Source organism: Dermacentor variabilis, chromosome 3 (assembly GCF_050947875.1).
Source record: "Dermacentor variabilis isolate Ectoservices chromosome 3, ASM5094787v1, whole genome shotgun sequence".
Lineage (NCBI taxonomy): Eukaryota > Metazoa > Arthropoda > Arachnida > Ixodida > Ixodidae > Dermacentor > Dermacentor variabilis.
In genome coordinates this window covers 91,423,566-91,439,005 of record NC_134570.1, presented here as the reverse complement: position 1 = coordinate 91,439,005, position 15,440 = coordinate 91,423,566, and the positions used below count along the sequence as shown (strand labels likewise).

At 44.9% G+C, this 15,440-nt stretch overlaps 1 protein-coding gene across 5 annotated transcripts in view; it reads left to right on the top strand.

Annotated features, from left to right (window-relative positions):
• The window catches only part of SERCA (ATPase sarcoplasmic/endoplasmic reticulum Ca2+ transporting SERCA), a 148,364-nt gene that overhangs the window by 36,141 nt on the left and 96,783 nt on the right, over nt 1-15,440 (top strand). For 3 of the 5 annotated variants that reach the window (XM_075685940.1, XM_075685932.1, XM_075685939.1), the window contains exon 1: nt 10,120-10,519. The exons of 1 other annotated variant lie outside the window; for it this stretch is intronic. The gene's annotated coding sequence lies outside the window, so the exon portion shown is untranslated. Of the gene's footprint in view, nt 1-1,564; nt 1,588-10,119; nt 10,520-15,440 lie in introns of those variants that run through there. One more of the 5 variants, XM_075685937.1, reaches the window with a different exon arrangement.

Here is a 15,440-nt window from a genome sequence, read left to right as displayed (position 1 = left end):
GAGGGAAAAATAAACTCAGTGGCGACTTAGCCGTAAACGCGGGAGAAGCGCGTTAGCGTTACTTCGCACCGCTTTGAGCTACCGGATCCATAGTTTGAACCACTTTCGCCGCATTGCAAAAAGTGCTGTGCAGTAGCTCACTCGACACACCTCCTGCCTCTTCGAGGAGTGACGTGCAAGGGGCCGTGCCCCTCCGCACATCACCGTTAATTCCGCTAATTATTTAATTAATATATATATATATATATATATATATATATATATATATATATATATATATATATATATATATATATATATATATATGTATGTATGTATGTATGTATGTATGTATGTATGTATGTATGTATGTATGTATGTATGTATGTTGGTCATATCATAAGAAGCCAACAAACAGCGAAGGTTGTGGGTTCGGTTCCCACTTGCGACAAGTTGTTTTTTCATCCACTTTAATTTCCAATAATTTATCGTTTCATTATTTCATTTGTTAAGCACAAGTAATTTCCCCTATGTTGTCTTTGGTGTCAGTGTTTGTTGGCTTCTTATGATATGACTAATAAAAATCGGGCCCCTCGGTTAACCCCCTTTCTTCCCGAATTATATATATATATATATAATTCAAGGAAACGTTAGGTAGGTCCGGTGCATATGTAGTTGAAGAAACGAAGGAGCACACTTACGAAAATTGCATTTCTTTATGTTTTAGCGTTACGGCCATGGCACGGCCGAAATGTTAAAACATAAAAATGACATTTTCGTAAGTGTGCTCCTTCGTTTCCTCAACTATATATAACGGTAGACTATGGGTAAGGTAGGCTATACATCCGCGTTGGCGATTCCGACATACAGCTAACCTACTAATGACGTCGCATAAATATACGAGAAAAAAATTTTTTTTGCTATTTTCTATCTAAATGCGCAAAACACATGGAGAAAGAAAAAAGTATATGGCGGTAACTTTATCAGCAATAAACACCAGGCACAGAACTGTAAGTGGGCTTCACCCCAAGCCACCTATGGTTTCGTTTGAAATTTGTACAGAGAGGTCTCGTGATATGTGAACCACAGGTGTGCATTTCATTTGATTTACATTAAGCGTGTAACTGCATCCGAAGATATTGCATCTGTCTGTGTCCTCCGACTGTTGAAGATAATGAGGAGGAGTAGGATGACCTTAAAGTCTTGGCGAAACACCCACACACGGAGATTGGCCAAGATTCGGGCAGATTTTACATATGTGCTAAGTGAATAAAATTAGAAAACTATAATTTCTATGAAAGAATCAAAGCGAGTAAAATCCAAGACGATTCAGTAAAGTAATTCTAATAGAACACACAAAAAGAAATATATGTATATATATTTATAAATGAGGCAATAGGGAAGAATGAAATGATTAATACAATTACCAATGAGATCGGTTTGATTCAACAATGAATTTCTCTATGGCGATGCATAAATACCTGAATGAATGTCCAAGCACGGACGCTCAGAAAGACAGCAGTACCGGAGAGTTCATTGGCAGGCTGAGCTGTCGCATTGTAATTTGCAATGTGCTTTTTCTCAGGGAGGAGAAACGCCGGCAGTCCAGTAAGTATAATGTTCAATTGTTCATAATGCGTTGTAGAAATGTCACACAGGGAAAATTGCCAGACCAGATCGGTGCATGTATAAATTTAGGGGTGGGACTCGAAATCGCACTCTCGTTAGTTACACTTCTGTCTGCCTTGTTTGGAGAACTTTCCTGTTCCAAGGGAATTGTAAGTGGATGCAGCTCCGGGGAGGAAGTCACATTTGATTTTGATGTCAGAAGGATGTATCTTGGAAACCTGGCAAACGTCATAAAAGCCGTCGGCAGGAGGTTAAACCTTGGCCAAATGGTCTGTCGCGTCATTCATAAATATATTTTTGTCCAGGTACCCGTACTAATCGCAAACTCTGCAAATTACTTAGAGCCAGTGATTGTAATTTTTTTCATACATGCGACTCGCCGGGAGCAGCGCAACAATAAAGAGTCTGTGATTATTATGGTGGTTGTCGTGGAAAGCTGCAGGTTACGCAATGCTAGGGCAACAGCTATGAATTCCGCCAGGAATATTGGAGTGAAGTTTGCGAGCCGAACAGAAAAAGTACGACCCAATGCCGATGAACAAATGCCATTTCCGGCCTTTTCCTTACGCTACGAGGCATCCGTTGTTATAATTACGTTTGTGTGTAGCTAATTCAAGCGATCCTGGAGTAATCCATTAAAAGTATGCCAGGGAAGCCGATTCGCATTGTTGGGGTATATGTCATCGTAAGTAATAACCAAGGAACTTGAGATACTGCTTACCGCAGTTACATCATCTATATGTACATTTAAGGGACTCGATAACAGCTGTGTTATATTCAACTGTGGCGTGTGAAACCGAGGCCATGAGACTCCACAAAATAGAGCTGGTTGAGCGATAAAGATCGACTGGGATCTTCTTAGTGGAGATTCATAGAGCCTTATAAATTTTTTAACGGTGAGTATTTTAAATCTAATTTCTAGAGAAAAAAGTCGTGATGCCTTGTGGAGCATGGTGTTTGGTACAAACTGGGGTAGCCCCGGACATAAGCGGAGCGCTTCCCGTTCCAGCAAAACTAGAGTACGCAGCTTATAAGCAGGGGAGCCGGAAAATAGCACACAATCGAACTCTAGTATAAGTCGGATATACATGCGGTAAATCATTACGAGTGTGTTTCTGGGCATGTCCCATCGATTATTGCTTATCCTTCTCAATATCCCCATTGCACTGGAAGCTTTTGAATTGTTTCGTTCAATACGTTGACGCCAGTGTAGATTTACATCGTAAGTAATTCCAACGTACCTGACTTCTTCCACTTGTGGAATAGTTGAACGACGGCACGAAAGGGATGTAATAACTATACTAATAAGATATAATAAAAACACCGCTCTTATTTATATTAACGGACAAGCGGATACTGTCTAGCTGTGCTTCTAACTCGCATAAGCATTCCTGGGGCCGTATAACGTAAAACTATTCCAATTTTCTGACGGCAAATTTGCGTAACCGCCGACGCAAGCATCGGGCAGTGACCCGCAGGGTTGTCTGAACAAACCAATCAAAGGCTCTCCTCGTTCATAGGAGGTCACATTTGTTTGCTTGAAGAACGAATAACATTGCCTGCACTGAGCGGCTTGTCTTATCTAATTGGCTCACAAGAGGTGAGGAGCATGCTCAAGTGGAAAGGGGTCCGAAGGGGCCGAGCCACTGCACTGAATATCGATAACCGGATGAAGAGGATGGTGCCGGCGTCTGCGATTGGTGCGCTTTCGCTTACTCAGCTTGCGGTGGCTCGTCGACAATCGCGGCGGCATGCAACGGAAGCTTAAGAATGACGCTAAAACGGATCCTCAGCAAAGAAGAATTGGCAGAACGAGGTCATAAACGTGCCGAAAGTTCTCGAAAACGTTACACAGCCACGCAAAAAGCTTTATTACACGCAAATAAACCCATGCTCTGCGTTAAAAGCGAGTAGCCAGTGCCGGAGCGATCGGCGGCAGCCATCTTTTATTCCTTTCGGAACGAGGCAGCCTGCGGCTATTCAGAAGAAAATTCAGTTTTGTTCGGCATATTAATGCATCTTTATCGCGTACACGTCACTTTGACGCGGTGAGTTTTTGTGGTTTTGTGACGTCGCGTGAGAGGCAGGTGAAGTGGGTGCAGCCCGAAAGCTTTTGACCAATAACCGAGGGGTAATGCCAAAAAGGCATCGAATCACAAATAACTATTTTTGTTTTGTACGGTCAAATAATGCATAATCAGTGTGTACACGCCATATCAGATGGGGAGCTATCGCGGTTTTCGTGACGTCGCGTGACAGACAGGTGAAGTGGGGATGGTCCAAAAATGTTTTTGACCAATCGCGGTGGGCTGATTGCAGAATTGGAATATAAAAGTTTGGAATAGTTTTACGTTATAGCGCCCCTGTAAGCACTTGTCCAGTGACTGAATATCATTTGCAGAAGCTAAAAACGCTATATCATCAGCATAAACGTACGTGTTTACATTCTGACGACAAGGAATGCAGCTGAGTAAGATGTTGAACAAAAGGGGAGATAAAACTGCGCCTTGAGGAACCTTGCGCGTTTGTCTAAATTTTCCTGGTGAAGTTCCACTTTGTGCACAGTGAAGCTCCCTGTCCTGTAAGAACTCAGCAGTCCACGTTGCAAAGTATTCAGGTAATCCAATATCCTGCATCCTCTATTAAAATAGGGTATTCCACGCTATCCTGTGCTTTAGAAATGTCTAGTGTAACTATAGCCGTGCCTTGTTTGTGGTCACGTGCCAACCGAATTCGGCTCTCTATAGGGGTACATGTACGCACCAGATTGACATCCCTGGCCTAAATCCAATTTGGCAGGTGCTCAATAATTTTCTTGTGGTAACCCATTTATTCGTGCACGCGTGTAATAATCTTTCTATTAATTTTACAAAATTTGGTGCTATAGAAATAGGCCGAATATTGTCTAGTAGGTGTCCTTTGCTTTGTGGTCTTTAAGCAGTGGAATCACCTTCGCAATTCTCCAGGCAGGAGAGATCCATGCATATTGTACAGAGTAATTGACGGCATCTAACAAAAAACGTTGGGAGCGACGTCAGAGAAAACTTTAAGCATCTTAGTAGCGAGTCCATCGAGACCTGGGGCTGCCGCTAGTAAACATGAAACAACGTAGGACAACTGAGACAAAGAAATCTGTTCGAATTCTTCCATTGTTCACTGTCTCTGAGAAGAGGAGGGAAGACAGGTCGCAAATCGGGTCTCCAAACCTCTCGCAATTGCATCTATAATAGAGAGTTAGCTTTTTTACAGGTGGTTTAAACTATTGAATCCAGGATCTTAGAAACCTCAACAATACACGCTTAGTATATTATTTTGAAAGTAATTCCAAAAGATGGACATTGTAATGATACTTTGCATTTCATACCGTTCTTTTAACTGTTCCAGCAATAAAATTGTGGTTGTTCCAGTTCCTCGGAGGTTCGTTATGCATGAGTTGTTTCCACGCGGCTTTCCGTCGCTTGTAGTCCCGCGAGCAATCGTCATTCCACCAATTTGTAGAAATTAACAGTGTCCTTGCGTGCCTTTAACTGGAACTCTGACCTTTTGCGCGAAGTATCGAATATTGAGCAACTATCATCAACCTTCAGAGAATAATGTTTAATTGATTTGAAACGGGTCTGCAATCACCTTTTTTAATCTATCGTAATACACCAAAGAACGGATTTGAGCCTCCATGGCGGACTGCGGCCCTGTAAATTCAAACACTACTGGAACAAGATCATGCAGATATCAGCTGTCCGCGAAGAAACGTAACTGCATCCGAATTTTGACACAAGAAATCATTAGTCGTTGCCCAGCCGCATAGGCGCTTTCTACACTGGCCTGATCTGGATCCCCATGATACATGATCCAAGTCTCCAGCCAATACGATTTCTTCGCCGCAGTTTACCGGAACTGAGTTTAGTGGGTGTGTATCTTGCACATCCAAAGGAAAGTGTGTATGTTAACCAACGAGAAAGTCATACTGCCAGGAGGAATAATTTCTACGGCTAGAATTTCACTTTCCGGAGACATCAGCTGGAATGATATATTTGCCCTGTGGCAAAACTTCCTTGAGGCCAACAAGCCCCCACCTCTAGACGGGCGATCAATCTAGGCGAAACGACCTAAAATTACGCAAACAAAATAATTTTCCCAGAGATAACCAACTTTCTTGCAGCAAAATAACATCCGGACAAAGTTGAGAAGATAGAACCTTTAAATCTATAGAGGCAGCGAATATTGATCCGCAGTTCTACTGTAGCTCCGGTGATGGGGGCACCGCAGAGGCAACGTCCTCCAAAATATTGGCTCTTGAGTTTTCTGCAGAATTTTTCTCAGATTTAGAAATTGAATGCACAATGGTGTCTCTACGGGAGAGCACCTCCTTTTCTGTGCCCGGATGTAAATTTCCATGTTCGAGGTAGCCTGAGTCATAATTGTCTGAGCTAATAGTGTCCCTGTTTGGGGGACTTGGAACAGGCACGACTTGCTTTATGTGAGATGTGTTCGCAATTACCCCACCTTCCTGAGAATGAGGTGTAGTATAGCGTCCATGTCAGATTCCAAATATTACCGACTGCTACTGAACAGTAGCAGTCGGTAATATTTGCGCTAACTGTGAGTATACAAGTTCATTAGACGATTCCGTGACACATTCTGCAATGCGCTCCATAATTTTAGCTAGATACTTTTCAATAGCTTGTGCGATTGCCTCTGACAGGCTTCCATCAACGACAGCCTGGTATCGTGCTGTCACGCTTGCATATCCATGGGTTCTTTCGTTTACCGCCGCAATGGCCTCTCGGCGCGAGCAACGCATTTTGTCCCGTCGCTGAGTTGTAATCACTATATTTATTTATTTATTTATAGTACCCTCAGGGCTTACAATGAAGCATTATAGAGGGGAGCTTGAGCTTCTTGGCATTTCGTAGTTATCTATTCCTTTTTTTTTTGTTTTAAATATTGACGGCCCAAAATAAATTAAAAATGTGTCCTGTTCAAATTTTGCCTTCTTTTGAAAGGAACAAACTGCATCAAAATCGGTGCTTTGCATGGTTGCCGAGAAAGTCGATCTTTTCGTTCCTGTGTATTCAAGTATAGAAGCTCCCGAGCTGCTACTGCGGCAGCTGGTGCTGCTGCTCCTGCTGTTGTTTTTGAGCCGAGTGGCCGTGGATAAAGCTCGAAGTCGGGAGAAAGGAAGAGAAATGAAGGGAAAATGGCGGCGCGGGCGGGAATCTGTCCTTGTCGTCGTCGTCCGGTTGCGATGCATCCGGTCGCTTTCGCATGACGTAAGCGTAAACGGTGGCGACGACACTGGGCAGCCAGAATTCAGAAGTCGCGAGCAGTGTATGAAGACGCTTGCTCTGTGTACGCATACATATATACGTCGGCAGCTTCGCGAAAAACGTGAAAAAGAAATGGCCTCTCATTGCGCGGTTTGCCCTTAACCCGTTTCGGTGGATGGATCGGTCAGTGGCCTATGGTGTGCCGTTCTGCGGCTGATGAGGGTCAAGGCCGTCCCGGACTGCTTGACGCATGTTTTGGGGGAGCTGTCAACTACGGAAGATGAATGGATTTTGTTCCATAATCTGGTGACGGATATTTCGAAAGTGGGGCTTGTCTTTGTATTTCAGCTTAACAGATGCATGACTTCACTCGCGCTCCGCTTATATTTCGGAATTGGAACTTGTGCCCTAAAGTGAATGATTAGATAGTTATTAGTGAATCCTTTTATCTGGCCATCTGGGCTTTGCAATTTGTCGTGCAACTAGAACCTGCCGCGATTATCAGCTATTTATTTTTTATTTTTCAACTAAAGAAAAGAGAGTGTGTAGAATCTCTCGACGATGATTGTCGATGTATAGCGAATAGCCGAATGCTTAATGAAAGTGATTCACTTTATTAAAAGAACGGTGCGCTTGGCGACATATATTTGTTGGATGTGAGGATATTTAGGTAGCGTTTGTTGTTTTCTTAGGTAATTTCTGAGCGAACATTGTCGGTAACCAGCACATATCTGGCGGCCGTATATATATATATATATATATATATATATATATATATATATATATATATATATATATGGACAGCATGTTCGTCTCGAAGATCTACGAAAGTCGGCGCCCCGTAACAAACGCGAACCGGTACGTACGCCAACCACCATCCACGAAAGCTATTCGCTTTAATAAATAGCCGGTATAGTCGTGCCTTTACAAAGGCGCGACGGGGTGGTGGCGGCAGTTTTGAAACGTTGAAGCAACTGGTACGAGGCCGCTAGGTTTTAGGAGCTGAGGTATTTGTCAGCTAGATGGAAATGAATGAAGATCCGTTTTAATCAAAAGAATGTCACTAATTTCTTTGTGTCTATATTACTATGAAAAAAAAAACGTGGGTCGTTTGGGAAAGCATCTCGAAGCGCCGTGGCACCGCAGTTGGACAACATCGGAGACGTGGTTAGAGCAGGAGGTATGCCGAGAAAGAAATTTTCAGTACTCGTTGGTGATTTTCTACGCGGTCACATGGTGGGAAGCGATGTTGAGGAGACCTCGAAAACAATTCCGCAAGGGCAGAGGGTGAGAGATCTGCGCAGATGCGTTCGGGTAGCTGGTGAAATTTATTGTGTTGATTACTTTGCATATAGTTACAGTAGCAGGTTGCCTTAATTGAGCGTGTGCGCTTGCCTGCACGGGCTCTTGCCTTTCTGCTTAAGAGGAAGCTTTAGCTCGAGTGCTCCTATCTAAATACATGTAAAAGGAGAATTCGTTTTTCTCGGCAACCACTGCACCAAATTTGACTAGGTTTGTTGCACTTAAAAGACAAACCTAAAATCTAGTGACTGTTGGTTTCGAATTTTTGAGTTAGGTCGTCAATCTTTTATTAAAAATTGGCGAAAATAAAAAATTTTCAAAAAACTAAACTATCACGTTTACAACTCTGTAACTCAACCACTAAGAATGATAATACAATTCTGTGAATTGCATCTAAAAGTACATCCATAGCGGACAAAATTGATATGTTACACATGAATATAAAAAAAATTAATCATAGGGAAATACAACTTTTGTAAAACCGTTGTAACCAACGTAACAAATTCACGTAAGATGTAAGATGACATATTGAATTTGTCCGCTTTGAATGATCTAATGAATGCCGTTTACAGAACGGCGATATAAGTTCTTGATGCATAGCTATCAACTTGTAAACTTCGTGCTTCTATTTTTTTCAAACGGTCAAATATTTGAAAATCGTTTTAAGAAAATTCAAGCCCTAAATCGAAATTCCGCTTCCAACAGTCACTAGAATTTAACTTTCTCTTTCAAATGCAACAAATTTCATCAAAATCGGTCCAGGGGTTATCTCATAAAAACGTTTTTGCGTTTTACATGTATTTGAATAGGCCGCGTCGGAGTTGGGCCCGAGCTAAAGCTTCCTCTTAACTTACATTATCATTATAGAGCCTCCTGCCTCGTTATTTCTGTTATTTAGAACAAAGCAGACTTAAAGTGTCAAGGACGATATGAAACTGCTAGAATATTCGAAGCGTAATAAAAGATGAAAGGGCGTACGAAGCTGGGTTGATATAATTGAAAGTAGAGGTTGGGAAGTGACGCAATTTCGACTTTCATTTATTTACACGGAGGCTATGCAAAACCTACAGAGTGGGGACGGGAACCTACAATCCTATGTGAGGGCTAATCGCACACGTCTCAAAAGGTGCCTCGAAGCTACATCTTTCTTTTACAAATCGGCTAGGCTTCGGTACATATGTCCCTTTGTGTTTGCAAACTATGCGGACTGCCTGTACCGCAGGTATGGGAAGGCTGCTAGCCTCAAGGAGAAAGCACTCCCGCAGAGCGCCGCCTCAAGCGCACCAAGGTGAACACAGCGGTGCTTCCTCTCCGTGATGCGTGTCGATCCCCAGCGCGTCGACGGCGCGCTGTGGGAGTGCATTCATTTTGTTTGCCTCGGGCTTTCGCGGCGGGGTTCCCAAATCTCCACTTCTAATCTCACTCGGCGCGCTCTTAAAATAAGAACCGCAGCAGCCGAGCCACATCTCTGGCGGCGTTCCTCCAGCCTCCGGGTCTAAAATAAAGTCGACCCGCCGATGAAACGTCGGCGGCCAGCATCCCCTTCCCCATCAACCCTAATCCTCCTACCTACGTTTGCCATCTCGGCTTCCAGGTGGCGCCACGAGTCCCGCCATCGACAAATTCCGGCAGTGACAAAGTTGCAAATAACGGTCCCCGAGCACCCTCATTGCGCGTTCGAGCGGGACCGCGTCATCCGATGCGTCGAATTTTGAGAACAATGCAGGCGGGCCCGCCGTTCTGGAACCGAGCCGACCTTGAAAGTGGAAACGCTTGAGGGAGTGCTGTGTAACTTTGCTCGAACGAAAAGTGTTGCGGCAACGTGCTTCTCTCGCCGTCTGCTGCGCCCGCCGCACCGGCGCTCTAGGCGCCGTCCGAGTTGAGGCGGCCGCCACCAGATGGCGCCACGCCTGTCCCTATATATTGCGCTCGTGGCGGCAGCTACGGCGCTGTGACCTCCCGCAGCAGGTATACGAAAGACCGGTGGGGAAAAGGATCCTCAACGCGGACGATGTCCCGAGCGTCCTCTTCTCCGAAGTCGACTTCGATCTAGACACTTCCACTGGGACTCATTCTTGTGTTAGGTTGTGTGTGTTTCGTTTCGCAGGATTAATTCCGCGTGTGGGCTACTCTCGCATTTTTTTTAATCGTGTGGGGGAACAGACGACGGGGTAGTTGTCTTCATCTGTGTTGCCGGGGCCCGGGACCTGTTACCTGCCTCGACATCATTTTTTTCTTCCTCCGTACGCTCACTACTACAAGCACTCCACCAGCTGTGTTGTGTGCTTCGAAACCCTGGGAACGGATACAGAACCGACTTCAGCTGTCGTCTGCTTCAAAGGGTGAGCGCCTCTTGCCCACGTCGTCTGCTTTGCCGCGCACCGGAACAGCTTTCGCGATACTGAATTTTGGGGTTGAACTTCTCTCGCGGTGCTTCGGCGCTTGTAATAATATTTTAATTTAGTAAATCCCGACACCTAATTCTTTACTTGGGCTGTGACACGCGTCTCAGCTGACGTTACCCAAAGCAGTTTATGTAAAAGGCAGCAAAGTTGTCGGTAACACGATGTGAGTGGTGCCAATAGCCGATTCTGTTTGGAATGGTCCCAAAGAGTCATCCACAGTGAGACAGCTCTGAAGATAGCCGTCTTCGTAATGAAAACAGTACCGGGTGATTCGCGGAGGCTGCTGGGTTTCGTTCATCCCATGCCTTCCATGCCGCCATCTAATATGTGTGCATCACCTAGGGTATCTCCTTGGCTTACCAGCCTGTAGGTACATGCTTACCTATTCATTCCAAACTGAGGGTGATGTGCGCGTAACCATGATGTAAAGCTGAATTAGACCCTATCCTTTGAGCGGCAGCCTTTTATTTAAAGCGCCGTCTTTACTGACCGGGTTTCGACAGCGCACGTGTCCGGCGTAAGAAAACCACCCCCTTCTAGACGCGCCGATAACGGACAAAGCGATGTTGCTCGAAGTCCTTGCCTTATCTCTTGGAAACCCTTGATCATCGTTTGCGAGCAAGGAGAGAGAGAGAAAGAAGTCATAGCGGCACCAACCGCGTTGGAGACGCGCAACGCTTCTTTCAGCGGGGAAATCCAGGGCTCTTATCAAAAGCCTTTGTCGCTGTTATCTGTGTTCGCGTACGCTCGCGCCGTTACGCCTTCGATAAACTGGATGTAAGTGCGATCAGGGCCAACGACCAAAGCGGGAGTCATGACCTACTAACGTGAGGACCGAGGTTCCTGTGGCCGGAGATAAAGTATTGCGATAATTTATGAGGGGAAAAAATGCCCTGAATAGTTACTGCATTCCTAAAGTCGTACCCTAATCCACCATTATAGAGTGACCTTGCAGCGTAAGAAAGAAAAAAGAACTGCAAAAATTGGTAGCTGAACATCATTAGAGCGGTGTTTAAGAAATGGTAGCTAAAACAAAACTCAGCTATAACACTTACTGAGCAAGATTATACAAATTTGCAACCAACGGAGCAACTTTTTCAGATTTGGTCGCTGCAAAAGAACCGGGCTCGGATTCCTGGACCGGGAGTAGCAAACGGAATAAAATCTAGCTGTTGGACCGAGAGGTCAACGGAATAAAACACTTAAGACTGGACGTCTAAAAGCAGCCTCCGTTTATAGGACTCTCTGGTCGAGCGACATAACGCCCTCCGAGTACTTGATTAGCTTTAGACTTCTTCCAAGAACCCGAAGTTCGGGAGCGAGGCGAAAAGGAAAGGTCCTCGCCGCTTTCGTCCCACGGGTCACCCTGAAACTGTACCGGTCACAAGCAGACGACGGCCGAGTCGCAGCCAAAGGAGGGCGCATGCGCGCCAGGCTTAAGCGTGCACGGACATTGCAGGCCGGCCCAATAAAGCCCCCAAGGACTCTGAGCACCTGCTAAATTTAGCCGGCGGCTGCAAACCTCTCCGGCAACGCGGGCCAAGTTTTTAAAGACTGGCGGGGACGGACAAACGGCGTGCTATGGTCCCGAGCTGCAGCCTCGGTGAAAGTTCCGTCGGGCTTGGGCAATGGCTGCCGCTTCGGCTGGAACAAAGAGAAACACGTTCACATACATCCGTGCGGCGCTTTTTTTTTTAATTAGTATTATTTGCCGGCTCGTTGATGAAACGGTTATATAGTTTGTTGTCACAAGTCAGCCAGGCCGTCTGGACCTGTTTAGCCCAGCTGCTTTGTTATAGTGTAGTCGAGAGCGGGACCGGAGTTGCGTTGGCGGGGAGCTTTGTATAACACTGCTGTCGTCAGACCCGATGCCGGGCTATTTTACGGCTTCGTGAACCGGAAACGACTTTGAAAACGTGGCCTTCGTCCTCCGCAATGAATTATTACTTATGCGAAAGCGATACTTGCGCGCCGCATGGCTAAAATATACCGTCCGCCGACGCGGTTTCCTCGAGTAACGGAACGTATACGTGTCCTACATTCCCTTCGGGGCAAGGTTGTGCCTTCCTGTAACCCGCTTCCTCTCAACTTGCACTTTTCGAACCTTGCCCCCACATCCCGTATTCACAAAAACATTATTACGATGTAGACCTGTTTGCAAGAGAAGGAGAAAACCTATCGTGATGTTTTTTTTTTTTTCAAGTAGTTAGCAATGTAGTAAGGTAACAGCTGAGGAATCGCGCGGCGTTTGATTTCTTACTGAATCAAGTTTGTCCGCGTCCGGCTTAGAAGAAGTCTCCTTCCTTGCTTAGACACCGCTGAACAGTACTTTAAATGAACAGTAAGGAGAAACAGCAAGTCAGTTTTTTACTGACAGAATACTACTTCAAAACACTGTTTGCATTTTTTTATAGAAATAAACGTTCATTATATCTGTAGCAAATGAAGGGGCAAGCTTTCCTCTTTTATTCTTCTTTATATATTTTTTTCTAACGGCGTTCGACTGACGTCACGACATTAACATTATATTTCGAGTATTCTGGCCCCTTCTCATGCGCGGAAAGATCCCAACAGTTGGCAAGTTGGCTCTTTGCTTACTTTTGGAGGAAATGCAATCGCATTTTGTTGATAATTAGCTATACCCTACCACGGTATCAATATCAACGGCATCACGGGTGGGGGGATGGAACGGGGGCAGAGAGGTGGGGTGGGTGGGGACTTATTTTTGAGGTGGTTTAGCCACGCGCCCTTAATTTTCGCATCTTATGTTGTTTACCAAAGTTGTTCTCGCAGTAAGAAGGACATACGTGGTATTTCAAAAGCGTAATTTACCAAAGCTAGCTCGATTTTACACTTTTCTCTATAAAGACAGCCACACGAAGGCAACAGACGATTAAGCCAGGAACAGCATATATGAAAAATTAATGGTTATATTTCAGTGAAGTGTAGAAATAATAAGGAAAAGGTAAATGGAAGTGGCCAAAAGGCAACTTGCCACAGGGGGGAGTCTCTTTTAGCCTAAGTTTCTTATTTCTCCTTTCTTTCTGTTATTTCTACATTGCAATTAAATTCAACAGTCAATGTCCCCTGCGATTTTACTGGCCTGATTGGCTACGAGCAAAGCCAACAGGGCGTGCCGGCTATTGCAACATAAATAACAATAAATCTGAAGCCTAAACCACTCTTACTATATCGCAAGTCTTGCCCTCGGGACCTCAATAACGTTCTTGACTGACTGACTGACTAAACCACTTTGACGTAAAATGCTCGAATTCAGAAAAAAAAAAACTTCTAAACAAGAAATGCAAGCGAGGTCACACGCGGTTTCTCCCACGGCTTTTTGGCCATAAGATTTCGCGAACCCCCTTCCACGTCCGCGCGGTGCTAAAGGCTAAAGTCTCAGACGCCGGATTCAGTCGTTATCATCGGCCTATATACGCCACCAAACTATCACGCGAAAGAAAAAAAACACTGAACGTCCGGGACAGGGCAGCACGCTCGATAAAATATAAAGCATGCGCCCTGATTATGTTGCACTAAAAGCGTGCGTCAATCGGGTTCTCTCGCAAGAGTTCAAACGCGGTCACAAGCCCACTTGACACCAGTCGACCTCGGCTCTCTGTAAAAACGTCCAGGTGAGTCGGCTACAGAAATAAATGTACATTAATGTAGCTTAACGCTAGAGGTGTCAGGATTAAAAGGACTCAGAAGCAAAGATCAAAACGATCTGACCAATTTCCTAGAACGAATATTCTGTAATAAGAGCGTTTTTTTTTTTTTAACACTGGGCAGACACTATGGTCGCGTTATCTCAGTGGCCTCGAAAGTCTTTCAGACTGTCTGAATGTTCTAAATGATCACGGTTACTCTGCTACTAAGCACGATGCCTAGGGTTCGAATATCAGTCACAAATGCTGCATGTCTAGAAGTGGGCGCTGAATGCAAATCTCCCCGTTCACTGTGAGTAGCGTTCATAATAAAGATCGCCAAGTGCTCAAAGTATACCGGCGTCCTCATTCCGTACGACGTTACTGGCACGGCCTTGTGGCTTTGCGATGAAGATGTTCATTTTGTTTTCGTGTTTGCTTTCGTTGGCCCCATATCGTAATATGCCTGTGGGGAGGCTACATCCGCCGTGGTGGCTTAGCGGTTATCGTGTAGCGCTGCTGAGCACGAAGTCGTGGGATCGAATCCCGGCCACAGCGGCCGCAATTTTTGCGAAATGCAAAAACGCCCGTGTCACGTGCATTGTAGCACGTTAAAGAACCCCAGGGTGCGCCAATATTAATTCGTAGTCCCCCCCCCCCCCCCCCCACAACGGCGTGCCTCGTAATCAGATCGTGGTTTTGGCACGTATAACCCCAGAACTCAATTCAAATTCAGCGAGGCTACACGCGAAAGAACAAGTAGCCGTAATAAAAGAACAATCGCCACAGTCCTGCAGCGGCGGATTAGCTTTCTTACTTTCAGTTCATTTACATTTATTTATACTCGCTGAATGCTGAAAATGAAGTGAAAGAGTGTTAACGTAAATTTAATGGATGCATAAAAAACGTGCCAGACGTTTAAGAAATGTCTATCGCACATTCCTAAATGGTAGCCAGTTCATTTCTTCTGTTCAGAAAACGCAGGTGGTGGCATTTAATAAAGTGAAAAGCTGACGACGCACCAAATGGATTCGTAGCAAAGTACGTATGGACGATCAACGGAATATCAATCATTTTCTGAACAGCGCCTGTATACAGAGAGATAGAGAGGTAGAGAGAAAGAAGCAATAAGGGTGAAAGCAGGGAGGTTAATCGGGCTGGTTGCTGTTGATCACCTTTATCGGGGGAAGAGTACTGAAAGACGAGGGGAG